The sequence below is a fragment of the Pan paniscus genome, chromosome 13 (assembly GCF_029289425.2).
Source record: "Pan paniscus chromosome 13, NHGRI_mPanPan1-v2.0_pri, whole genome shotgun sequence".
Lineage (NCBI taxonomy): Eukaryota > Metazoa > Chordata > Mammalia > Primates > Hominidae > Pan > Pan paniscus.
The window spans coordinates 82435603-82462728 of NC_073262.2; the positions used below are offsets into that span (position 1 = coordinate 82435603).

Here is a 27126-nt window from a genome sequence, read left to right on the forward strand (position 1 = left end):
CTTAGTCTGGTTATAAGCAGAACAAGCGAGAAAACTCCCTGAGGTGTTGCTAACTATGGATCTCAGTTCCTTCCATTCTTACACTAATGAAACAAAATTGAAAAGAGGAAATATTTGCTTTGGAAGATTTCTCCTCTTTTGCCTTTTCATATATTTATTTCCTAATGCTCTTATGCTTCACCCTGCACTACCACTCAAGCTCACCCCTGAATTAATTCACATTGTTGTTATTGACTGACAGTGACATATTTGTCAGAAAGAAATGACTCTCCAGTGCAGCTGTGTTTAATGCAAGTACACATCAGAAACACCCAGTAAGCTTTTACCCAAATCCATATGCCCAGGCCTGTAGTGTCTGATTCAGTAAATTTGGCATTTGTGTAATTGATGGAATGGGGCAGAAAGAAATAAAAGTACTTCTTGAAATGCTAAGAAACTTGTGTGTTCAGATGGTTCTGAGTAGTTATCCAATAGTGTCTCTCCACTTCCCAGTCCCACTATATCAGATGTAAAGACTTCTAAGCCATTCTCCTACTAGGAACAGGAGAACAGTACTACTCCCTATTGTACCACTCACCTGTTCCACCACCTAACAAATACTCTCATGGTCATGTGGAAAAAAGTGACAGCTCTGTCAGTCACTTGATAGTAATCTTGAGAAACCAGGCATCTGTCTGGGCATCAAATTCCTCTTCTGTAAAAGGAGGAGAATGAACCAGATGACCTCTAAAATTCCTCCCTGTTCTAAAATTCCAAAGGTTTACACAGCTTTGTTTGTTATTTGCTTTTCTTAGAGGGGAAAATTATAATGTCCCCCTATTTATGCTGTAATTTATCAGCTGCATTTTATTGCCTTGGGAAAATGATTTGCTCTGATCCTTCTGATCTATAGCTCATCCTTCACGGGGAACCCAACAAGTGCTCCTGTCAGTTCTGGGTTTGCATAGAGATTATTCCTTCTCATCTCACTTGGTGATTGAGTGGGAGGCAGCAGGCAATATTTCAAAATGCAAACTGACATTTAATTATACAAAAATCTCCTTCCGTGATCACTTCTCTTGCCAGGATGATTCCGATCTACGTGAACATTTTTCCTTTTTTGTTGACTCCTGGTTTTCCAGTTTTCATTGCAAATAATTGGAAATGAGCCCCAAACAAATAAACAGTAGCAAGCCCTTAGATTTATAGTCTTGCTACTTCTCTACCTAATACAGTCTTTTAGTGACACTGTCATTTGCAAAATCATGTAACTTTTGAAGACTTATCTAAACCCTGAGAGCTATACTGACATCCTCAAAATGTGGATATTTTCCAATATTTGTATCAAAAGTAGAATATTTGTACAAATGTCACTTAAAAGTGTAAGTGGAGATTCTCCAAGAAAGTGCATGAAAATGAACCATTCTGTTTTAGCTAACTAAATATGAAATGATTCAGCATGAAGATAAACCAAGGCCAGGCTAGTGAGGCAGGTGAGGCACTTGTCTTAAGTGTTTTAAAAACCTCAGCAATCAAGATAAGCAATATTTTAGTGCAGTATTTTTAGACAGTAACAGTGCCATGGCAAGCCATTGGAAGCGGAAACAAAAAGAAAAATAATACTGAGCCTATCTTTATTTAAAATTTTGAATTTTGTTCTTAATGAGTTACTTGCATTACTTTTTCCTTTTATTTTGAGATGGAGTTTTGCTGTCTCCCAGGCTGGAGTGCAATGGCACGATTTTGGCTCAGTGCAACCTCCACCTTCGAGGTTCAAATGATTCTCCTGCCTTAGCCTCCCTAGTAGCTGAGATTACAGGTGCCTTGCCACCATGCCCAGCTAATTTTTTTTTGTATTTTTAGTAGAGACAGGGTTTCACCATGTTGGCCAGGCTGGTCTCAAACTCCTGACCTCAAGTGACCCACCTGCCTTGGCCTTCCAAAGTGCTGGGATTACAGACATGAGCCACCGTGCCCGGCTTTACTTTTTATTTTCTAAAATATCAAAATATTATTTCTCCTGATTACTGGACTTTTGGCACCCCCTAAAGTGTTCACTCAAGACAAGTGCCTTTTTCTTTCACCTTCATCCCAGCCCTAGGATAACTCTATGTTCTGTTATAAGCCAAGATAAACATTACTGCTTCTTATTCTTAATAAAGAGGGACCCCCACAACTCTAATTATTTTTATTATAGTTACCATTTGTGTGTGCCTTTTCTGAGTGATTGATACCACTTTAATAATAATTTATTCAAGCAGTGACTGAAGAAGTAGGCCATTTCATTTTCTTTTCTTTTCTTTTTTTTTTTTTTGAGACAGAGTTTTGCTCTTGTTGCCCAGGCTGGAGTGCAGTGGCACCATCTTGGCTCACTGCAACCACTGCCTCCCAGGTTCAAGCGATTCTCCTGTCTCAGTCTCCTGAGTAGCTGGGATTACAGGTGTACCCACCATGCCTGGCTAATTTTTTGTATTTTTAGTAGAGACAGAGTTTCACCATGTTGGCCAGGCTGGTCTCAAACTCCTGACCTCAGGTGATCCACCTGCCTTGGCCTCCCAAAGTGCTGGGATTACAGGCGTGAGCCACCACGCCCGGCCCATTTCCTTTTTACATAAGAGAAAAATGAAACTCTGAAACGTGAAAATAACTTGACAAAAAACCTAATGCAGTTAGTACCTTAAAATTCTTATGCTTCCTGTACATTTTCTTGTTAACTGAGGTAAAGAGAAAAAGAAGGGAAGGGAAGGGAAAGGGAAAGGGAAAGGGAACAACATGAGTACATATCCTGGAGATTTTTGAGCTCTGTTTGCATAAGGCTGAACTGGTAAATTTGCTTAAAATATAGATACCTGCAGTTTTAAATTAAACAGGCTGAGGGTATCACCCAGTGTCTTCATTTTAAGTGATTCTGATCCAAGTGTTCTAGGGACCATACATTGAGAAACTTTGAGGAAAAACATCCATTCTGGCAGAAACTGTGCTATTATCTGGAACACATTTTGTCATAATCCCCCTTCATAGCCTTAAAAGTAAGAATTAATGGCCCCTTTCTTTACATATGAGGAGAAAAATTCCAAGACAATAAGGAAATTGCAAATTCACATGTTGAATGATTGGAAAAATCAGACATGAACCCAGATCTGTCTAACTCCAAATCTCAGGCTCTTTCCACTGTACTCTGAAACTTGCAAGAGAAAAGAAACGGATGCATTTGTTCAGTGAGCACTACCACTCAGCAAGGACACAAGACTGTCTGAAGGAATCCAGCTGTGGCTAAAATGTTAGTGGGTGATAAGGTTAGGCTTTTGTCCCTGCCCAAATCTACTGAATTGTAATCCCCAGGTGGTGAAGGAGAGACCTGGTGGGAGGTGATTGGATCATGGGGATAGTTTCTGCCATGCTGTTCTCCTGATAGTGACTTCTCATGAGGTCTGATGGTTTTATAAGAGGCTCTTCCCCTTTTACTTCCCACACACATGCTGTCTTGCCCGCCATCATGTAAGACGTGCCTGCTTTCACTTCCATCATGATTGTAAGTTTCCTGAGGCCTCCTCAGCCATGCGGAACTGTGAGTCAATTAAACCTCTTTTCTTTATAAATTGCCCAGTCTCAGGTAGTTCTTTATAGTGGTGTGACAGTGGACTAATACAGTTGGCAACAGCTGCCATGGCAGGTGGCTGGGGGCAGATGTGAGTCAGTGGTGCATACAGGTAAAAAGAAAAGATAACAGAAATACTGGAGTTGGCAGGGAGGAGAGGAGGCAGAACAATTCAGGAGGTAGGAAGAAAGTAATGCTTTGCACATGCAATGGCTTTACTTTACAGTTTAAAACACAAAATGAGATATGCAACCATTATGTCAATGTTAGCTATTATATGAACAAATGACATATTTATAGTTTTGGCAATAATTTAGTTTGGAGAGGAAAGAACAACATTTTGGAGTGAGACTGTTTTCTAGTTTAAACCTACATCTCTGGATTTGTCTCCATTATGCCTTTCTGTGTTGCCTCCAATGACTGCCTTCTATATTTGATCCTTAACTCAAGCTGTTCTTATGAGGCCAGTCTTCTGTTTTTACAATCTTAAACCAGAATCTATAGAAATCCATCTCCCTCTGGGAAATCACTCTGGTTAACTCAACATCAGCTTCTACTTGACAGCTTACCATTATGCCCACCCAACCTCCACAGGTATTTATACATTTATGATAGATAATATTTATTATTTATGCACCCATACCTGTGTTGTTTAGTCTAGTAGAGTGTATATATTGTAGCTAAATTTGTAAACAGATTATCAGTTTCTGGAGGTGTCAGAATATTCTAAAACTTAATGATAGAAATTCTATAACCTAATAAAATGCTATTTACCATGGAAAGGTTCAATGAGCATTTATTACTAAAATAATAATAAAACAGTCACAATTTTGTAGGTCAGTAACTCTAAAATTCTCTCGTCATGTAAGTGATGTTTTCTTCCCCCAAAGGACACATTTATTGCCTCCTAATATTAATAACTGTTTGATTCTTACGATTTCTCTAGATTTGATTTGGCGTAGGAATAGGAAAGAGAAACATAAGATACGGTCTTGAGAAACTTAAAGTCTTACTGGGGAAATAAGAACCAACATACACTTGTCCATAACTTTAGGCCTAGTTACCTTGAATCTGCAATCATAATAGAGGAAAGAGGGATCAATGTGACTTCAGGAGTCATCTCGGATGAGATGGGGACACCGCTGAGCAGGATCTGATTAGGTATTAAAGAGAAGAAATTGGTCCTTAAACACAGAGAGAGGTTATGGGTGGAGATACATCTGGGGGTATCATCAGTGTAAAGATAGGATCTGAAGCCATGAGAATGTGTAATGGGAAGAGTATGTGAGGAGGAGAATTTTTAAAAAATGAATGAGAAAATAAGGAATAACAGAGAACAGTAATATGTCTTGCATTAAAGGATTCTGGCTAAGAAAGGAAGAGGCCAGTGGAAGCAAGTGAAAAATGTTTTCTAGAGAGAAAAAATTTGAGTGACTTTGAAGATATAATACAAAGAGCCTGAAATCAAGGAAGCTAAAAAAGAAAAGAGGGGTAACTAGGGTAGAAAGTTCTCAGAAGAAGGAGGTACCGAAGGGATGTCAAATATAGTAGGTAAGAAAGCTTTAGAGGGAAGAAAAAACTTTCAGGGGAAAAAAAAGCAGAAAAATATAGACGCAGGGAACTGTTGGGAAAAGTTAGAGTTATAGAAAGGAACTAACCCTAGAAGGTTTCTATGATTTTCATTTTATGGGGGCGAGATCATCCCTTGAAGGAAAAAAGGGAGTAGAGGTAGATGAGAATACCCTGTTTAACTGTGGTGGGGAGTTTTGTATGTTGTCAGTGCTATCTGCAACATCTATGGGTGCACTGTGGTGTGTGCATTATAAATCATTTTTATATAATGAGATTATAAATTTGATACAAAGAGATAGCCATAGCTTCTCCCTCATAAATTATAAATAATGTAAAGTCTAGATATATTTAAAGATCTAGAAAGAAATCTCAGTTTTCATTCTCTTACATTTTTTTTTCTATGTGAACCAACACCTAAGAATTTATTTTTGCTAATTTCGGTTGTTATTACACAGTGTTTTGAAATAAGGAATGGTCTCAGTGACTTGAGTTGGCTGACTTTAATAAGACACAAATTTTACAATAATTAATATCAGAAAGCTGACATTAAATTCCTGTTAGAAGTAATCATATTTTAAATTATGAAGCAATCCCCAGTTTAATTGAATCTCTTTTTGAACGTCCATATATCTTGAAGCCATTCAGCACCTACACACAGTGAGAAGTATCTCCAGTCATAAAGGTAATTTTTCCATTTAAACCAAAAAAATAGACTACTATAGACTATGCCAATTTATTTCCCTCTTTTTTCCATGAAACAGAAACTATGGAGGGTTTAACTTGACTATGCTTGCTTGGGGTATAGAAAAATCCACCCACAAAAAAAGGTGGGGAAACAACTTATTTTAAGATTGAAGAGCATGTACTCTTATACCAATCTTGAGGAAATTTATAGCAAGCAGCAGCAACTTTACAAGAGAGGATCACTTTGCGGAAGATTTTACTAACTTGAGGTTTTTAATTTACTCACCTGGGGATGACTTATGCAAAATGTTCTGACAGTCCACAGATAACTTGAATTTTCACCTTTTAAAAGATGTTATAAGCTCCCCTAGATCCACGATGAGGGAGCTATCCCCCTGGGGCAACATCAGTTTTACCCAAGGGCTGTTTTCATTTCTTAGTACTGAAATTGCTGTTTCTTACTAGATTCCCCCACTCCTGTGTGCACATGCATGATAAGGAGAATGTCTCACATTAGGATGCACCATCCTAGCACTGCCTAAAGACAGCAGTCCATTTGAATACACTATACTAAGGAAAACCACTTTGGAACAATTGATCAAGAAAAATGTGAAAACTAAAATTGTGCTTTCTTTTCCCCCCATCTTGTGGGGAAGGGAAACAGCTCACCTCATTAAGGATTCAGAGAGTGGCTAGTACTGCCTTGCAGCAGGCTGACTAGTTTTGGAGTCTCTTATTTAGCCGAAATGCAAATTATAATCTCTCCAAAAAGTCTTGAGTCTGGGCAAAGAGGGCTGATCAAGAAAATGTAAAAGGTATAACAGCAGACACTGTCACTCAAAGCCTCCACTCCTGTGGACTGTTCAGGCTGAACAGAGTAGGCTTGAGCACCCCAGCACCGAAAGCCAAAGGGCAGCATTCCAAGACAGCACCCTCTACCAGCTGTGTCTTGGTTAAAGACATTTAATCTCTCGGAATGATCTGAAAAGTGAAGACAGTAGAATTTCTTCACAGGATTCTGGTAAATTTTAAGCAAGATAATACATGTAAAGTGACTAGAGCAACTGTCTGGCACATATACTTGATATTTAAGAAATGTTAACTACATTTTATTATGAATGTACTTTTGGGAATGGGGTTTAAAAAAAAAACCCTAACCAGTGATTCTTCTTAATATAATAACTGTTTCACAGAAACAATTACTTTTCTCCATAATACAACCTCTGAGGTCCATCTTAAGTACACTTTTATTTAAAATCTTATTGTAGAAAATTTAAAACCTACACAAAAGTAGTAAAAATAGTATAGTTCACTCCCAATTTTGACAAATTAACATCTTGTGTTTCATATATACTCCCTGCCACGTCTCCTCTCTCCATATTATTTTGAAGCAAACCAAGAATGATATCATTTTACCTATAAATATTTTAGTATGTCTCTAAAAGATGTAAATTAAAAAATACATAACCACACAATATGTCATCACACTTTTAAAATTAATAACAATTCCTTCATAGCATCAAATAACCAGTCAGTGTTTAAGCTTCCCCAATTTTCATCTGCATGTTTTTCCCCAGTTATTTCCTAAATCAGGATCTGAATAAGGTCCAAATAGTTCAATTGGTTGATATGTCTTTTAAGACTATTTTAGCCTATAGTTCCTCTTCACATTTTTTTCTTGCAATTTATTTGTGAAAGAAACCAGATTATTGGTACTTCAGAGTTTTCCACGGGCTAGGTTTTGCTGATTGTATCCCTATGGTATATTTTAATGCATTCATTCATTTTTCTTTTCCTTCTGAAAACCGATAGTCAGATCTAGAGGCTTGATCAAATTGAGATCTAATCTTTGTCACCAATAAGTTATGGGACTTCATCAGGAGGCACATGATGTCTTCACGTCTTTTTCTGACATGACCAGCTGCTTAGTGGTCATTACCTCAATCTGTTATTGTGCGATAGTAATACTCTAATCCTACCATTCATTCTTCATTTATTAGCTAATATACTCCTACAAAAAGAAAATCCTGTCATCGATTCTTGATTATCCTGAGGTACAGTTTATAGAGAAAAGAGGAAAATGCTTCATTTTTTTTCCCTGTGTTTATTTCAAAGTACTGAGTTGGGTCACTAGAATCTTCCACAGGTGGCCACGGAGGGATCTTTTTTTAAGTATCATTACCAACTTATGGATTCTAACATATCTCATGTTTTTCGATCTATTACTGATATTATTTGAATTTATAATCAAATTGTTCCATCTTTGGTTAGTAAGAGCCTGTTCAAATGGACTCCTGAGACACAAATCTAGTAGCCTTTATAGCTTCCTTGCTTCCTATCTCTTCTTCATTTCCTGCCCCAGCCCTAGAATCAACCATTTCTCCAAGGACCCCCCATTCCTCAGAGTGGGACACGCCTTTTAAATACTACAAGTCTGGTGGCCAGGAGTGCTCAATATTATACAGTCATTGTTTGTAGGCCATTTCAGTGGATAGAGCTAGAAAATATTTTTTAAATAAAATACATCACAAGTTCATACTGATACTGTAATTCAAATTCAGGACTACAAGTTTTCTATCAACCTCATTCATCTTCACTGATGTTCATCTTTATCTTCCTTCTCCAACGCCCAAAATTCCAGTATGCAAGGACACAAACATAATTACTCATCTGCTTTATCTCACAATACTAGTGTCAGGATCACAATATGATTACTAACCCCAATAACACACTCACTGTAAATAATTTAAATTCTTTTTACCTTTTATTTTGTTCCTATGGTATATATTCCTTGGTAAGTATAGTCAAATTACTATGGTTAAAGCTTTAAGAAGCTCTTTTCCATGTGGTATGCCATGTACTTGTTACATGGTTGTTTATTTCACTTTGCTTTTGACTTTTAGGAACGGCTTTGTACATTTAATATTGTTTTATAATTACTTAAAACATTTATGTTGTTTCCAAATTTTATCTACATAAAAGGTTTTATTCAGGGAATTCTAACTTAGCTACTTGCCCTTTCTTCCCCTAAAAGAATAATATTTTATATTAATGGTTTATCCATTCTATTTTAGTGATTTGGTGATATTTAGATATTTGATTTTAACCTAATCAACACACTCCCATTTCAGGTGATTGGTAAGAGTAGTACACTATATATACATTTATTTGTCATGTTATTTTACTCAATAGTTCCTGCATTGTACAGCTTTTCTCATTTATACTGAATTCTATTGTTAATTATACAATTACATAATTATATACAACTATATAATGATTATACTGATTCAGCAACACAGTCAAATGAAAAAGGTATCCCGCTTCATGGTGAAATATCCATTGATGATTAGTTTTAAAAGCATACCTCAAGCTTTCATTTAAGGCATCAGTGTTAAAAGGGAACAACCATAATCTACTTTTTTTAAAAGCTGGCTATTTCTGCTAGAGTCAGTGTTGTATTCCTTTACATTAAAATCTGCTGAAAATTAGTAGATGAATTTTCATCTCCTCTTTAGGCATCTGCAGGAACAAATATTCCATTGATTAAAATGTTGAAATATTGGTAAGTAAAAAGCATGTAAGTTATTTTTCTTTTTACCGGTTTCTTGCTTGTAGAAACTTATAATAGAAATATTAAAATGGAAAAACTCATAGTCAGAAGAACTGGATGGAAATCTTAGCTAAACTGCTAAGTAGCTGAATGACTTTAGGCAAGTCATTTCACTTCTCAGAACTTCAGTTTTCTTACAGTCAAGTGGAAATAATACTACCAATGCCAGAGTACTATTGTGGGAAAAAATAATTATTTGAAAGCAATATATAGACCCCAAAGCATTCTCCAAACTTAAAGCATAATAAGCAGGGAATTAAATGGCTGGTTTGCTAAAATCCAATCTCAAAGTTTTAATTTGTTTGTTTAAAATGATGGTAACGTCAACTGTGAATGAGAGCTTTGCAATCATCCAAGCGGCAGTCCAGAAACTGAGTTTTTGCCTGAGCAGAACTCAGTTATAAATATCTGTCTTTGGATTTGACATTCAATTCTGAAATGAATCGAACATGCTTCAGAATTTTAATCTGACATCCAAGAGCTAAAACTCTAAAAGCAGATAAAACATTTTCGAAAAAAGCAACCTGCTAATCTCAAGTGACTTTTAATTCCATCTCTGATTATTCAATATAGAAAATACATCTTCAGATAAAAACCCATTTCTGAAAATTCATCTCCAAAGCTTTTACGTAATCTAAGTTGGAAATAAAATGTATCTATATTTTATATTAAGGGAAAATAAAACATTGAAATTAATCATTTTTTGAAAATATTTTAAACAGGCATAAACTTTGTTAAAGAAAGAATATTATATGACATAAACTTTGAAAAGTGATTCTGCAAATAATAAAGAAATGGGAATAAATAAGAGACTTATTTATAGTTGCCCTTTTTGGACACTACAAATCATATCCATTAAAATTGTTCATTCTTGCCTATGAGCTCTGAACATGATTTCAGTTTGAAATCAAAGCTGAGGAAATTTGCCATTCTGCTTTTAAATGGATATCTGCTTTAGGGATTGCACACTGAAGGGGTATACCTAAGCTCACATGTAAAAATAAAAATATATATTGTATATAGAATTTTTAGTTCTGAATTTTGCAGTTGCCTATTATTTTCTTCTTTTCAATTAAATCTTGCATGCTGCCAATACTTGTATGTCTAAGCTACCAATCTAGTTATGAACACTCACTGGGGGAGGAAGAGCAGAGGAGTTTAGCTATGAAAATTTTCAAACACACTCAGAAGCAGAGAGAATAGGTCAATGAGCCTCCACATATCCATCACTCAGATTTAACAATATAAAGAATTTGCCACATTTACATCATCTCTTCTTTACTGTTTTTCTGAAGCCTTTTAAAGCAAAGCTCAGACTTCAGACACACTTCAGCTTATATCTCTTAAAAGGATAGACAATTTCTTACATAACTACAATGTTATTTCAACCATTCTAAAGTTGCCAGTGGTTCCTTGATTTCATCTGTTACCCAATTCATAAGCAAAGTTTCCTAATTGCTTCAAAATAGTCACCTCAGGGTTGGTATGTTCAAGTTAGAATCCAAACAAAGCCTACACCTTCCATTTGGTATCCCTTCCTTTCTTTCAATACATATTTCTTCAGTGTCTATTTCTTGTTAGGTGCTTTTGCGTTTATTACCTAATCTCAAAATATCCTCAGGAGGTAATGAGGCAAATATAGGCATTTTTCTGCTAAAACTTGTGATTTCTCCTTCATACTATGGAGTTGTTGCTAGGAAGTAGCTGCTCACGGAGGCCTTGCCAAGGAGTGATTATATGAACCATAATGATCAAGGTTGATCTAAAGTATTTGCCAGTGCTTTAGACCAAGTTTCTCCTGGTCTGGGGTAGAGATAGGCTCCAATGACAAATGTTCCCAGTAACTTCCCCTTACCTAGATGTACTCCCTGCAACGTGGAATGAGGGCATATTTGTTGGTGTACACATCCTCCCAAGACAAAGTTCCCAACTCCCTCCTCTGTGCTAAGGTGCCATGTCACATTTCGATTACATAACTTCTAGCATTTTATTGTAGTCATGTCTATCTTCAACCCATTACGCAGTAAATCCCAATGGTAGAGAAATTATGCCTAATTCAATTTTGAACCTCTAGGGCTTATTACGGCACCTGCCATATAAAAATTTGTAAAATAAAAAATGAAATGGAACAATTACACATCACACTTTTAGAGTGTGATTTAAGAGGCAGGCATATCATTTTTCTAAGAGTGGTCTTCTAATGCATTTACACAAAATCACAGCACTGTGGAGGAACTAAGAAATGGCAAGTTGCAATATACAAAATTACAGAATGTCTGACAGAAACAAAGGGTGGCAGAAGGAAAGAGTCTGAGAAAATTTCATACTTTCAAGTAAGAAATTGCTATGAAATACTAAAATATAAAGCAAACCAAATTGTAGTTAAGATGTCATAGATCCATCACTTAATCTTTGCATGGGAACATCTCTGGTTGATCAGCAGTTAAGCTATTTCTCAGTATTACCAGGGCTGAAATAATGTAATTCAAATCAATGTTTAACAATCTTTATTGTTTAAAAAGCCTACCCCAAATCCTTTACACTTCAGCTTAAGCATATTTCTTATTTCATCAGAGGTAAGCAGCTGGCTGCCATGCTAACCAGATCTCTTTATATACTCTGAGACCCTCCAAATATGTACTGCTTATTCCAATCTTTAAAATAGACAGCCCTCTTCACACTCTTCCTTATGCATCCTGTTGGGCATGTTCGTTTATGTAATTCATCATTTTAAATCATCCATTTAAAATGCTACATTCCTTAGCTTCACCTCTTTCTAAGCCCCTTCTGTTAATGTCTCCAGTCCCATTTACTACATTAGTTCCTTCCCCCTCTCAAATTCACATTCTGCTCTCTACATCTTAACAGAAGGGCTATTTTAGATAATAATTTACCCTACATTTCATCCCTTCATTTGAAGTATCCAATGATAAAATTAAAACAGTCCCAATCAGAATCATGAAACCAACCTTAAAACAGTCTCCATCTGTCTTGGGAAGATTTGCGTTGCTCTAGATGTGTTGATGAATTTTTAGCACAAATTAAACCTCACAGACTCATTCCTCAAGTATTTCTACAAGTGTTCTGTGTTCTACCATTATGTCACCCTCTGATACTTTAGAATGGTACAGCTGTTTTGAAGCTGAATGACAGCGATTCAAACAGGCATGCTTACAACTTACAAAACTAGAGGAAATTTCTGGGAGGTAAAGTGACTGGTCCCAGAGAAGGAGTGTTCTCCATGATACTATGCTGCTTGTTATAAGGTTTGCTGTTCTGCTTTCTTTTACTGCTACCCAAAAGGTTTGGCAGATAAAACTACTGGTAAAATGGAACTTAAAATAAAATGTCTTTGCCAGCCTTAGAAACTAACAGTAAATTTAAAAAACGCAATAGCTAAGCCTTATTTACATATCACTGACTACATGTCACGTGCTTTAACAGTAAATTAACTCATTCAACAGTTGACATATTCAATCTTTAGAATACTGTTGTGAGGGAAACATTTTTATCATCCTCATGTTACGATGAAGAAACTGAGGCCAGAGAGTTTAAGTAACTTGCCCAAAGTCATACATGATTTGGATGAAATTAAAATTCAGAGAATCTGGCTTCAGAGTCAGTGTTGTTCATCATGACCTTTATTATATTATAAGTAGTTCAGTAGATTAATCTTTGTGACACAGGGCATATGTCTTCTAAGGTAACACAGTTTTAGTAAATATGAACATTTCCACAGTAATGTTTCGTTATACTTAACAAAAAAACAGACAAAGTAATCAGCATGGTATTAATGTGCCACCCATGGGAAGCAATAAACTGCTGAGACCATTTTTACTAGTGCATGACTATATATGCCTGATTTTGAATAAAAATGTTTTTAAATCTAAAAAACAGTCTTAATATAAACATCAGCTGTTTATATAACATTATTTTAAAGACTCAAATAATGTTTAGACCAATTCTCTTGTCTAATTAATGGGACAGCTCAGAGGTAGAAGCACGATATTATAAAATAAGATTTATAAACTGTGCATGATATTTTGCACATTATCATTATTTGACCATGACCAGCATACATGTTACAAATCTCAATGGACAGAACAATCAATCAGCAAATATCAGTAGCATTTACTGAGTGCAAAGCCCTGGACTACAGTCTATAAAGCATCAAAGAAAGATAATTCAGATGTAAAAAGGCTCAGCCCCTTTCTTAAAAACAAAAAATACAGCCAGTAACAGAGCATCTGCTAAGAACTAAATATCCAACTTAGTTGGGATCTTTCGATTATAAGAGTAAAAATTCACTCAGGTTGTGCTACACAATGGAGATTGATTATAATCCTGTATCTGGAAATAAGAAAGACAGGAGTTTCCACCACATAATTAGAGCACCCAAGAACTCAACTCAGGCTTGGACAGACAGAAATGGGTTCAAGATTGGAAGGTCATTTGGGATCCAAAGCAGCTCTGGCAACTGTGTTACCAACACAAGTCTGTTTATCCCTGTTCTGCTTATCATCATCTTTGCTTCTCTCCAACACTGGTTTTTGTTTTCAACTGCTTCTCTCTCTGTGTGTATCCAAAGGGAACCTTATTGTCAGTTTTGCTACTACCATTATTGCTGGGCTGAGCTTTCTCACAAATACCACCTTCAGCATTACCAGAAGATGTACTCACATAGAGGGAAGACCTCTTCACTTGACCTACACCTCCTGAAACCATGGAGCCACTATCAACACCTGAGGGACTCAAAGACTCAAGTGCTTCTAAGACATCTGGACCAGTGTTAAGAATACAGCAATTAGAATGCCAGTGGGATTGCTCCAGTTTCTTACTCAGAGCCTGATTTCCATAACATGACATACACAGTCTGTGGGAGGCAAGATATAATATGGCATAAACGTTTTCATGATCTACAGGAGCCTGAATGGAGCAGTGGGGGAGAAGGTACTCTAAAGGCATATTATCTGTGTTCGAATTTAACTCTGATGCTTACAAGATATGTGACCATGTGCAAGTTATTTAACCTATCTGTACCTCAGTTTCCTTGTCAAGAAAATTGAGATAATAGTAGTCTCTCCTTCACAGGATTGTTATGAGGATAAAAGAAATAAATCATTCAAAGAGCAGGATGTGCTGGGCACACAATGAGCACTTGAATTTTAGCTATTATTTTCTTAGTACTTCAAACACACCTTATCAACTATATCCCTTGTGACTCCACAGCACAAAACTCCTATCCAAACATATTATGCTCCTTTGTGCCTCTGTTCTTACCCACTGCCTGGATCTTCTTCCCCTAATACTTTCTAGTGAAGCCCTTCTCATTCCTCAAAGTTCTGAACAAATTTCCTTTTGGAGCAATGCCCTCTGTCATTGATAATCTTTAGAGGGGCTTCCAACAATTCCTCCAGTTCAATATACTCATGACACTCTTCTGATCAAGAGGTGGGCAATTTAATTCCCTCATGTTGAATCTGGCCTTGGGACTGGCTTGGACTACAGAATGAGGTGAAAGTGACATTCTGGAACTCTCAAGCCTAGGCCATAAGAGAATTCTCAGTCTTCACTTTCTGTTCTTGGAACCTGGCCACTGTACTAGGAAAAAACCATGCCATATGGAGAGGTTATATGGGGGGAACCAAGGCGTACTGGTTAAACAACCCAGATTAGCTCCAAGCCTATGCCAGGACCAACCATCAGCCATGTGAATGAAACATCTTGGACGGTCCGGCCCAGCCAAGTCCCAGATGAATGCAACTCTAGGCATCATCACATGCTCAGTAGATTTTAGCCCATAGATGTGTAAGGCATAATAAAATGATTGTGGTTTCAAGCCACTAAGTTTTGGGTTGTTATAGCAACATGAAACCAAAACACCATTCATGAAACTCCTGGACAGGGTAGGTATTTCTTAGATTAAGCTCTCATAATTCTAATCTGTAACTTAACAAATTATATTATTATAATTATTTCTTTTTATGTCTGTGTCTTCTCCTGGTTTCAAGGCGTGGGTTTGAATCCCAGCTGTAGGTTTATGTGGCAAATTACCTAACTTGCCTGTGCCTCTTAGTTTCCTTATTTATAAAATGGAAATAATGAGAGTTCCTACTTCATAGGATCCAGTTAAGGATTAAATGAATATGTAAAAAACATAGAATGGTGCCTGGCATTCAGTAAGACCTATATAATGGTTAGCTGCTACTGCTGCTGTTCCTCCTCCTTCTGCTATTATAAAGACACAGTAACAAAGGCAGTGTCATTTTACATAATGGATAGACAAAGAGGACACTGGAGTCCTACAATAAATAGTGCTTGGACAATTAGCTCTCTAACTTATTATGCTAGACATAAAAATAAATTCCAGAGAGAATTTTGCTTTTAAAACACAAAAACTTCATAACATTTAGAGGAAAATATGGGAGAGTATCTTTAACAGCTTGGCTTACAGGTAAAAATATCTTAAACCTGATGAAAAAGCAGAAATCATTAAGGAAGATTGTTAAATTTAACCATACTAAAAATTTTAAATTTTGTACCAACAAACAGACAAAAAAATGCCATAAACAATGTTAAAAGACAAGCCAGAAACTGGGAAAATAAATTTACCCAGATTAATATCCAAAATATGTAAAGAACTCATTCTAATTAATAATAAAAAGCAAATAACCCAATACAAAATGTACAAGATGATAAACAAGCTATTTGCATAAGGAAAAACCAAACAGTTAATAATATAATAAAATTCTAAGACAATATGCCCCTCAATTTTAAATAATAGAATATTTCATGCTTTGTAATTGGCTCCTTGTCTTCTGCCTGGATCTTCAGCTAAAGTTATCTTTTGAATAAGAAGAGGGAGAAGTTGGTGAGGCAGGGAGGTCATGAAGGGAAGCCTAGGCTCCCCCAATCCCCAGAATTTTTCCATCCCGGTCTTTGCAGATAAGGCTGATTAGAGCCATTAACCTTTCAATAATGTAACCTGATATTTTACATCACTAAATTTTTACACCCCACTTGTTTTGTAACACTGACATCTTACTTAAGGCTCAACACACTTGTAAGACATTCTCACATGTTAACTCAGAAAAACCCCACAATGTTGGTATGATTATTATTCCTAATTTGCCAATGAGCCACAAAATGGTGGCAAGCCCAAGGTCACCCAGAAGAGTCAAGATTTAAAACCAAGTTATCTGGCTTTTACATCCAGCTCTTAACCCAATACTATTATTGCCTCCAAACATATGATACATGAAAAGATGCTCAATCTGACTAGTAATCAGGGAAATGCAAAATTGCACAATTCAATTTCACACCATATACAGAACGACAGAACATTTAAAAGTCTAACAATGAGTACTATGAGGATGTAGAGCAATGGCAATCCATACGCTTCTAGAGGGCTTATAAATTGGTACAAACACTATCAGGAGGCATTTGGAAGATATGTATTCTTAATGACAGAGCAGTTTCACTTCTAGGTATACGGTTGAGAAAATACTTGCCAAGGAAATAAAGAGAGAAATGTCCGTTTCTACCATGTTTGCATTGGTAAATAGATATGAAATATTATTTACATTTATATAAATGTCTATAAGTGAATGACTAGATAAATTTGGTATGCTCACACAATGGAATGCTATTCAACAGCTGAAATGAATAAGTTGAAACTACTAGCTGTATCATAGATAAATCCTAAAATTATAATGTCAAATTAAAAAGTAAATTAAAGAATAAGGCTGGGCACGGTGGCTCACATCTATAATCCCAGCACTTTGGGAGGCCGAGGTGGGCAGATCACCTGAGGTCAAGAGTTCGAGACCAGCCTGGCCAACATGGTGAAACACCGTCTCTACTAAAAATACAAAAATTAGCTAGGTGTTGTGGCGTGTGCCTTGGGAGGCTGAGGCCAGAGAATCGCTTGAACCCAGGAGGCAGAGGTTGCAATAAGCCAAGATCTTACCACTGCACTCCAGCCTGGGTGACAGAGGGAGACTCCATCCCCTCCCCCGCCCCTCAAAAAAGAGTAAAAAAAGGCCAGGTGCGGTGGCTCACGCCTGTAATCCCAGCACTTTAGGAGGCCGAGGTGGGTGGATCATGAGGTCAGGAGATCGAGACCATCCTGGCTAACACGGTGAAACCCCGTCTCTACTAAAAATACAAAAAATTAGCTGGGCGTGGTGGCAGGCGCCTGTAGTCCCAGCTACTCGGGAGGTTGAGGCAGGAGAATGGCCTGAACCCGAGAGGTGGAGCTTGCAGTGAGTTGAGATCGCGCCACTGCACTCCAACCTGGGCGACAGAGCGAGACTCCGTCTGAAAGAAAGAAAGAAAGAAAGAAAGAAAGAAAGAAAGAAAGAAAGAAAGAAAGAAAGAAAGAAAAGAAAGAAAGAAAGAAAGAAAGAGAAAGAGAGAGAAGGAAGGAAGGAAGGAAGGAAGGGGAGAAAGAATACAGCAGGCTACCATTTATATAAAGTTAAACAACATACAAATATCATTTATAATATCGTATATAATTCTTTTTGTTTGTTTGTTTGTTTGTTTGTTTGAGACGGAGTCTCGCTCTGTCGCCCAGGCTGGAGTGCAGTGGCGGGATCTCAGCTCACTGCAAGCTCCGCCTCCCAGGTTCACGCCATTCTCCTGCCTTAGCCTCCCCAGCAGCTGGGACTACAGGCGCACGACGCCACGCCTGGCTAATTTTTTGTATTTTTAGTAGAGACGGGGTTTCACCGTGTTAGCCAGGATGGTCTCGATCTCCTGACCTTGTGATCCGCCCGCCTTGGCCTCCCAAAGTGCTGGGATTACAGGCATAAGCCACTGCACCCGGCCTATAATTTTTATATGATACATGCATGCAAAGTAAAGTGCACACTCAAGAATGGAGATGGTACACACTAAATTCAAAGCTATGGTTACCTGTGGAGAGAAAGGGATAAAGCAAAGGCACACAGAAACATCAGCTGTAGCTGTAATGTAGTGCTGGCCTAAAAAAACTAACTAAGGCAAATATGTTGAGGTTTAATAAAATTGGGTGGCAGGTGCATGGTGGTAAGCTAGTTTGTATACTTGTCTCTATATTTCAAGTATTTCATAATAAAAATATAAAAACAAATGAAGTGTGGTAAAACAGAGAACATTCCAAAAATAAATGACAAAGAGGAGATTTACATATATTTCATCGAAGACCTTTTTTGAGAAACATTGCTTTACAGGAGCATCTGTTACTGTGTCTAGGCCCTTAACTTTGATGGGTCCTACCTCCCTTTAGAGCCTTAACAAAAAAAATTGTTTCTACTACAGCAATAACATTACAGCTTTGCAAAAAAACAACAAAACACATATTATGATTAACAGGAAAATAAAGTCAGTGGCAACATGTTTATGAAAATATCAGCAATGTGTTCCTCCTAACCTGGAAAAATATGCCATAGGACAGACAGATAACAATAAGTGAAATAGATAGAAATATTCTTTAACTACCATTTAATAGAGAATTGGTAGTTTCTCCTCCATGTAGAAGAGAAAACATTCAGGATTAATAATTTTGAATCAGGTTGATAGCTGTCAAGCTATGATTACTGCCTCTAGAATATGAAAACATAAAAGCTCAAGGGCAAAGAAAAAAAATCACTTAGTATCCATGTATTAGTTTACTGGCCCCTTACTCTGTTCATTTACATTACACCATCTGAGTTTCAGGAAAAAGTAATCTAATCTGAGATTCAGTTACATGGAAGGATGGATCAAGAAGTTATGGCATGTAAAGAACTTTGTCTCATGAAGAGAACTCGTAAAGAGTTTCAGTAAAACTCTCTCTCTTCTATCTTTGTGTTTCTTGCCATTGAATTATGCTCTGTTACCTTTATAGCTTATTCTATCTTGTATATCTTCATATTCACGTGCAAACATAGTAATGCCCCACTTAACTAGTCATTAACATGGCAATCTAAATTACATGAAACATGGCCAAAGAAATATACACATAAGACCCAAGAACAATCAAAATACAAGTCACAGAGTTCTATCGTTGAGTCTTATGCTACATACAGTGCTAAAAAATTTAATCATAGATTCAACTACAGATAAAAGCTGTTTAAAAAGACATAAGTATAACATCTGGAAGTATCATTAAAGAAACATGGGAAAAATACAAATTTATTACAGAAATTTTGAAAAACCTAATGGGTCACATGGGACATAAGCAAAAAATCCATCGTATCTAAATAACTCACAAAAATGGTATAATACTTACGATGATTCACAATGAATCATGACCCTGAATTATCGAGAAAAAAAATTATATTTATTCAGTATACCTTAAGAACTGTGGGAAAATGACTTTAAGCCACTGATTCTAACATTCATCCAGAAAAACAAATATGTAAGCATGTTCTGAAAAAAATAACATTTGTCTTATCAGTTTTAAGATACAATGTAATGAGATAATAATGAAAAGAGTGAGGTAATACCACAAAAATAACCAGACCAATGGAACAGAATTATCTTCAGACAGAAAGATTGATATATGTCAGTAATATTTGAAAAGGGAACATCAGGAGTCAATATGTAATTATCTAATAAATGTTACTGAAATACTTGGTCAACTATTTTGAATATTGTCTTCTTAGGGGAATTTATAATCTCATCTGAAACTATATATCAAATAAATTCCAGATAGGAAGAGCTTTTAAAAAAAATTTTTAAGTGACTGTTTTATAAAGGAAAGACGTTAAGCATAGAGCAAAATGACTTTAAAAAGAAGAAAAGAAAAACAGACAATTTCAAAATGCAAATTCATTTTTATAATTATAAAAGTAATTTGTGAGAAATTCTGAAATCTTAAAATCCATATAAAAATAAACAAGAAAGTTTGTTGATTTTCCTAACAATCAAGAGAAAATATTGTTACGTTTCAGAATATATTCTTTTTTTTAGTATGTGTTTATATACATTGACACAAATATATATACAAAAAATCACAAAAATTATTTTGTGAATGGGATTGTAGTTGTCTTGTAATTTAAAGTTTTTAATTTCTACATTAAGGAGTGCGTTCCATGTAAACAAATATGGATCTACATTGTCATCATCATCATTTCCAATCACTACAAAATATCTTATTCTATTAAAATATCTTATTCTATTAAAATAAAACTTTTGGAAGTAAACACAAATAAAACCAATTTTCTCTTTCAACTACTGGTGTAAAAGTCAATTTTGGTTGTTTTCTCTTCCAAGATGGTGGAATGGAGACTTTTAACATGCCTCAGCCTTTTGGAAATAGCAAGATAGTGCATAAAGATTAAGTGAGCTTTCATTCAAGAAGGAAAATGGGAATATAAGAAGTCAAACTGTCTCTCATCACTGAAGATATGATTTTATACCTAGAAAACCCTACAGACTCCATCAAAAGGTTCCCAGAACTGATAGATGACTTCAGTAAAGTTTCAGACACAAAATCAATGTAGAAAAATCAGTAGCATTTCTATACATCAATAATGTTCAAGCTGAGAGCCAAATCAAGAATGCAATCTCATTTACAATAGCCACACACAAAAAAATAAAATACCTAGGAATACATCTAACCAAGGATGTAAAAGATTTTCATAGTGATAACTTCAAAAAACTGCTGAAAGAAATCAGAGATGGTACAAATGGAAAAATATTCCATGATCATGAGTTAGAAGAATTAATATTGTTAAAATAACCATACCACGCAAAACAATCTACAGATTCAACATTAATTCTATCCCACTACCAGCATCATTTTTCACAGAACTAAAAAGAACTATTATTAAATTCATATAGAACAAAAAAGAGCCCAAATATTGAAAGCAATCCTAAGCAAAAAGAACAAAGTCATAGATATTGCATTATCTGACTTCAAACTATACTATATGGCTGTAATAACCAAAACAGTGTGGTACAAAAACAGATACACAGATCAATGTAACTGAATAGAGAACCCAGAAATAAAGCTGCACACCTACAGCCTTTTGATCTTTGACAAAGTTTACAAAAATAAGCAATAGGAAAAGGACTCCCTATTCAGTAAATGGTGCTGGGATAGCTGGCTAGCCATATGAAGAAGAATAAAACTAGACCTCTACATTTTAACATGTACAAAAATTAACACAACATGGATTATTTAAATGTAAGACCTCAAACGATAAGAATCCTAGAAAAAAACCGAGGAAACACCATCCTGGACATTGGCCTTGGGAAAAAATTTATGACTAAATCCTCAAAAGCAACTGCCACACACACACACAAAAATTGATGAGTGGGACCTAATTAAAATAAAGACCTTCCGCACAGCGAAAGAAACTATCAACAGAATAAACAGACAACCTACAAAAGGGAAGAACTTATTTATAAACTATGCGTCTGACAAATGTCTAATATCCAGTCTATAGGGAACTTAATTGAACAAGCAAAAAACAAATAACCCATTTAAAAATGGGCAAAAGACATGAACAGACATTTCTCAAAAGAAGACATACAAGTGGCCAATAAACTATGAAAAATGCTCAATATCACTAATCATCAGAGAAATGCAAATTAAAACCACAATGACAACACTATGTTACACCAATCAGAACGGCTATTATTAAAAAGTCAAAAACCAACAGGTGCAGGCAGGGTTGCAGAGAAAGGGGAATGCTTATACACTGTTGGAGGGAATGTAAATTCGTTCAGCAATTGGGGAAAGCAGTTTGGAGGTTTCTCAAAGAACCTAAAACAGAACTACCGTTTAACCCAGCAATCCCATTACTGGGTATCTAGCCAAAAGAAAATTAATTCTTCTACCAAAAACACTGATGTACTCACATGTTCATTGCAGCACTATTCACGATAGCAAAGACATGGAATTCAAACTAGGTGCCCATCAGTGGTGGATTGGATAAAGAAACGCGGTACACATACATCATGGAATACTATGTGGCCATAAAAAATGAATGAAATAATGTGTTTTGCCACAATATGGATGCAGTTGGAGGCCATTAATCTAAGTGAAGTAACACACCAACTGAAAACCAAACATTGCATGTTCTTACTTATAAGTGGGAGCTAAACATTAGGTACTCATGGAAATAAAGATGGCAACAATAAAAACTGGCAACCACTAGAGCACAGAGGGAGAGAAGGGGGAAAGGGTTGACAAACTATTCAGTACTATGCTCAGTACCTAAAGACCTTACTGAATGACTCAGTATGTGAGTCATTCACGTACTAGAAAGTATCAAAAACAAAGCGTATTTATATATTTCCAAAGATTATGTATTTATTTTACTTTCTTTGAAAGCTAGTAAAGTTTGATTTTTAAAATATTTGTTAGTCATTAATATTTCTTCTTTTCTAAGTTATTCCTTCATGTTCTTTGATCAATGTTCTATTTGGAATTTTAAAAATTGATTTCCAAGACAGCTCTCCTATAATATTTATAAAATCAATAGTTTCCATATTTTTATAACTATTTTTTCCTGCTTGTCATTTGTATTTTATCTTTGTTAATTTTTATTGTGTGGAAGCTTTCAAATTAGTCACATTTAAAAATATTTACTCTAATGGTTTCTACCTTTATTGATGTACTGATAAAGATCATCACTATCTCATGATTATATAAATATCTACTTACATTCTTTCACATGCTCTTATGCCTTTTGGGTTTTTTAACATTTGAATCTTAGTCTACTTGAAATTTATTTTGGTATGACATATGAGAAAGAATTCTAACACTGTTTGCCCCCAGATTTGGACATCTGTCCCCAATGTATTAAATACCTTAAACATATGCCAATTTATCATATTTACTTGGGTCTATTTTGGGGCTTCCAATTTTGTGGACAATTTAATTTTAAATTGGTCATTTGACTCCTAAAATTTTTAATTAATAAATGCGTGAAAGTAAAAGGCAGAAAACTGGAAAAAATTATTACAGCCACTATGACAGACAAATGGTTGACAACATTAATATGATAAATCATACAAGTCAACAAAAAACTACCAAATCGTCTTCAGGGAATGTGGAAGATGGGTAAAGGATAAGCAGGGAAAATTCATAATAGAAAAATAAATGACTACTGTAAACATGGTAAAGTGACATTCACCCTATAGTAGTCAAATAAATATGTTTAAAAAATTAGATAACACTTATTAAATTGTCCAATTAGCAAGGACTGTCTCATAAAGCAACTTTTAAAATCTCTTTAAAGTTAAGAATCTCAGGAGAAAGGCATTCTTACACTTCCCAGCAGGCATATAAATTGGCAGAATGATTTTTAAAAACAATCTGGCAATAGCAAACAAGAGTCATAAAACAGTATACATCCTTTGGCTCAGCAATTTCCTTCAGACTCTAGCCTAGAAAATAATGTGGAATGTAGTAAAAGATTTCTACACAAAGACATTCACCTTAGTTTTATTTAAATCAAAAATAGAAAGTAGGTTAAAAAAATCCAGTAAAATAATGAATATATAAATCATAGCATAACCACAGTATCAAATACTCTAGCTATCTAAAATAGTTATTTACAAACCTGTTTAACAACATGTGGAAAGTGTTACAAAGTTATGTGAATGAGGCAGGCCCAGTGTTGCTGGGGGGTTATGGGCAGGCCCTGGGGGTCTTCAGGGACCTCAGGGGCAGAAGGGGCTGGGGAGTGAGGGGCCGGCTATGCTTATCACGCAGGGCCCTCATTGGCACCCGGCCTTGGGCAGTGGCAAGTATGTGGGCCATCATGTCACACATGCTCCTGCACCTCCACAGCAGCTGGCAGGTGGACCAGGCCATCCTCCCAGGAGAGGACTGCATGGTTGTCATTCGCTTCGGCCACGGCTGGGACCCCACATGCATGAAAATGGATAAGGTCTTGTACAGCATCATTGAGAAGGTTAAAGATTTTGCAGTTATTTTTCTTGTGGATATTACCAAAGTACCTGACTTCAACAAAATGTATGAGTTATATGATCCATGCACTATCATGTTTTTCTTCAGGAACAAGCACATCATGGTTGTCTTGGGGACTGGCAACAACAAGATTAACTGGGCCATGGAGGACAAGCAGGAGATGGTCGACATCATAGAGACCGTGGACTGTAGGGCCCTCAATGGTGGCGACCTGGTCTTGTCCCCAAAAACTACTCCACCAAGTCCAGATACTGAAGTGCCCTCAGGCTGTGTGGATAAATGTTGTGGAGGCCTTTTCATGTAGAAACCTTTTAAACTATTTCAAGCCTTTGGAAAAGTACATGAAGCTCCAGGGCTGGAGGACTTCTGAGATACAATTTACTACATGGCCTTAACTAGCTGAAATAAACAAACACATGAAGAAAAATAATAACACTGATGTTAACTGAATGAAGGGAAGATTTTAAAAGTGTATATATAGTTGCATCACAGTTGGTAAAAATGCATATAAAAAAATTTAAGTAAACACATAATGATCATCTCTGAGAATAAGATTATGGGTGATTATGATTTTCTTCATTCTTCATTTCCTTATTTCTAAAATACTTCACAGTATGTCTCTATCGTTTTTGTCTAGTTAGACGGGAATACAAATTGGGGAAAGGCCTGTGCTTTCAAAACGGGAAAAGCTATGAGCAAACAAATCGATGAGCTGGGAGAAGCAATAGAGACAGGGAGAGGACAAAGGCTTAAAAGAAAGGAACAATGAATGTCACCAGGATCCTGCAGAAAAGAGACATCAAGAGAATAGGTAGAGAGACTTGTCTAGGAGGGACATCTTTCCTTTGATACCTATGAGGAGGAAGTACAGGAGAGGTGCAAATACAGATAGATTTATATGCAGGTAATGGGAGCAGAACATTCACTGAACTCAGAGATGTTCACTTTTATTACCTAAGTCAAGCATGAGGGAAGCTCATCAGCTGAGACTGAAATAGAACTTGAGAAGAATGATAAAGATTATGGAAACTGAATGGGAGCAGGAGCTAATTAAAAATAGGGAAAAGAACTATACTGGTATTTCTGTTTACCTAAACACATGTTAAGATCATGAAATCATTTTGTTTCAGGAACCAAATACAGTTACTATCTTCTTTACCAGAGAACAATTCTTTTAACATGTCTATGCCATATCTTGATTGATTGCTTGATTCATTGATTTAGATTCTTTGATTCATTCAACACTACTCTAGCGCTTAACCAGGTGACTAATGCCCCCCACATTTGCAAATTCAGTGGTCAATTCACAGTCTTCATGTTGTTTGACATTTGTTATGTGTTATAGTACACATTTAGGAATCCTTCATTCTTGAAAATTATAATGTATTTGTTTCCAGGACACCACTCCACTGTACTATTAACCCTTCTTAGATGCCTTTGCTGGTACCTTTTCATTTATCTGATTATAAATGTTAAAATGCTCCAAGGGTCAGTCTTTGTGCCTCTTACATCCATTTATTCACAAGGTGATCTCATTCAGGCTTTTTTCTTTAAATATGTTTGTACACTGACAACTTACATATAACACACACACACACACACCTGCAGATTCAATCTCTCACCTAAACTTCAGACTCAGTCAGAACTGCCTACTCTACCTGAATGTCTATCAAACTGCCAAGAAGCAACCCCCACCCCAAGTACTCCTCATCCCCAAATTACCCATTTAACTAAACGGAAACTTCATTCTTCAAGCTGTTAGGCTAAAAACCTTGGAATCATCAACGGGTCTCCATTTCTCTTTGCCCACTTCAAATAGAGCTGCAAATTCTATTTACCCTGTTTTCAAAATATACCAGGATCTAATCACTTCTCTCCACTTTCATTCTAGTTTAAGCCACAGTCATTTCTCCTCTGGAATGCCTTGGTCCCCGCCGAAGGGACCTTCTCCGTCATCTGTTATGCCCCCGCAATCTGTTCTCCCCATTGTAATGGGAGTGATTCCTTAAAAACAAACGTAAGTTAGATCATGTCACTCTTCTGCTCACAAGTCTCTAATGACTTCGTATTTCACTTACAGTAAAAATCAAAGTCTTTATGAAGACCTTAAGGCCCTACCTGATCAGGCTTCCTGGGAAGAGGGCAGAGAGCGGGAGGATCTTCTGCCTAGGTTTCCACATGGGAGACAATTTCTCTAAACACTATACCTAGTGGGGGCTTCCTCAAATAGAAGTTCAATGTTTCTCCTAGGTACGGTTTCCTAAAGTTCTCTTATCTAACTAGTAAGACTAAGACAGTGACTGAATAAAATAAATATCTAAATAAAAGCTCACATTTTGAAACATGAAATTTCAGAAATATTAGTTGTTCCTTTCAGAATATAATATACTGTACTCTAATTGCAATTCTCTCATCTCATTTTACTTTTCAAAAGATATGCACCAACGGACCAGTGTGGTTTATGGAAGATTTTTTTCCCTTTTTCTTCATTAGTAACAAAATCCCAGAAGTATGATTTCCAGATTCTCTTCAAGAAACAAACATCTGATGTGTCCCAAATGTTGCTTTCCAATCTTTTACACATTGTGTAAAAGCTTCATTGTGAATAACACTAGGCATTTTCAATGTTCTGTTGAAAATGGAAGAAGGACACATATCTGTCCTTATATATTCACAAACAGAAAGCTCTCAATTTCAGAAAGGCAACCCAACTGCCCACCTTTTCATTGTCTCCTATTGAAATACTAAATTGTATCATTGTTATTGTGC

At 36.2% G+C, this 27126-nt stretch overlaps 1 protein-coding gene and 1 pseudogene across 3 annotated transcripts in view; one reads left to right on the forward strand and one right to left on the reverse strand.

Annotated features, from left to right (window-relative positions):
• ZNF385B (zinc finger protein 385B) overlaps positions 1–27126 on the reverse strand; it is a 421128-nt gene that overhangs the window by 346855 nt on the left and 47147 nt on the right. The gene's annotated exons all lie outside the window — the stretch shown is intronic.
• Positions 24188–24612, forward strand: LOC100977002 (thioredoxin-like protein 4A; annotated as a pseudogene).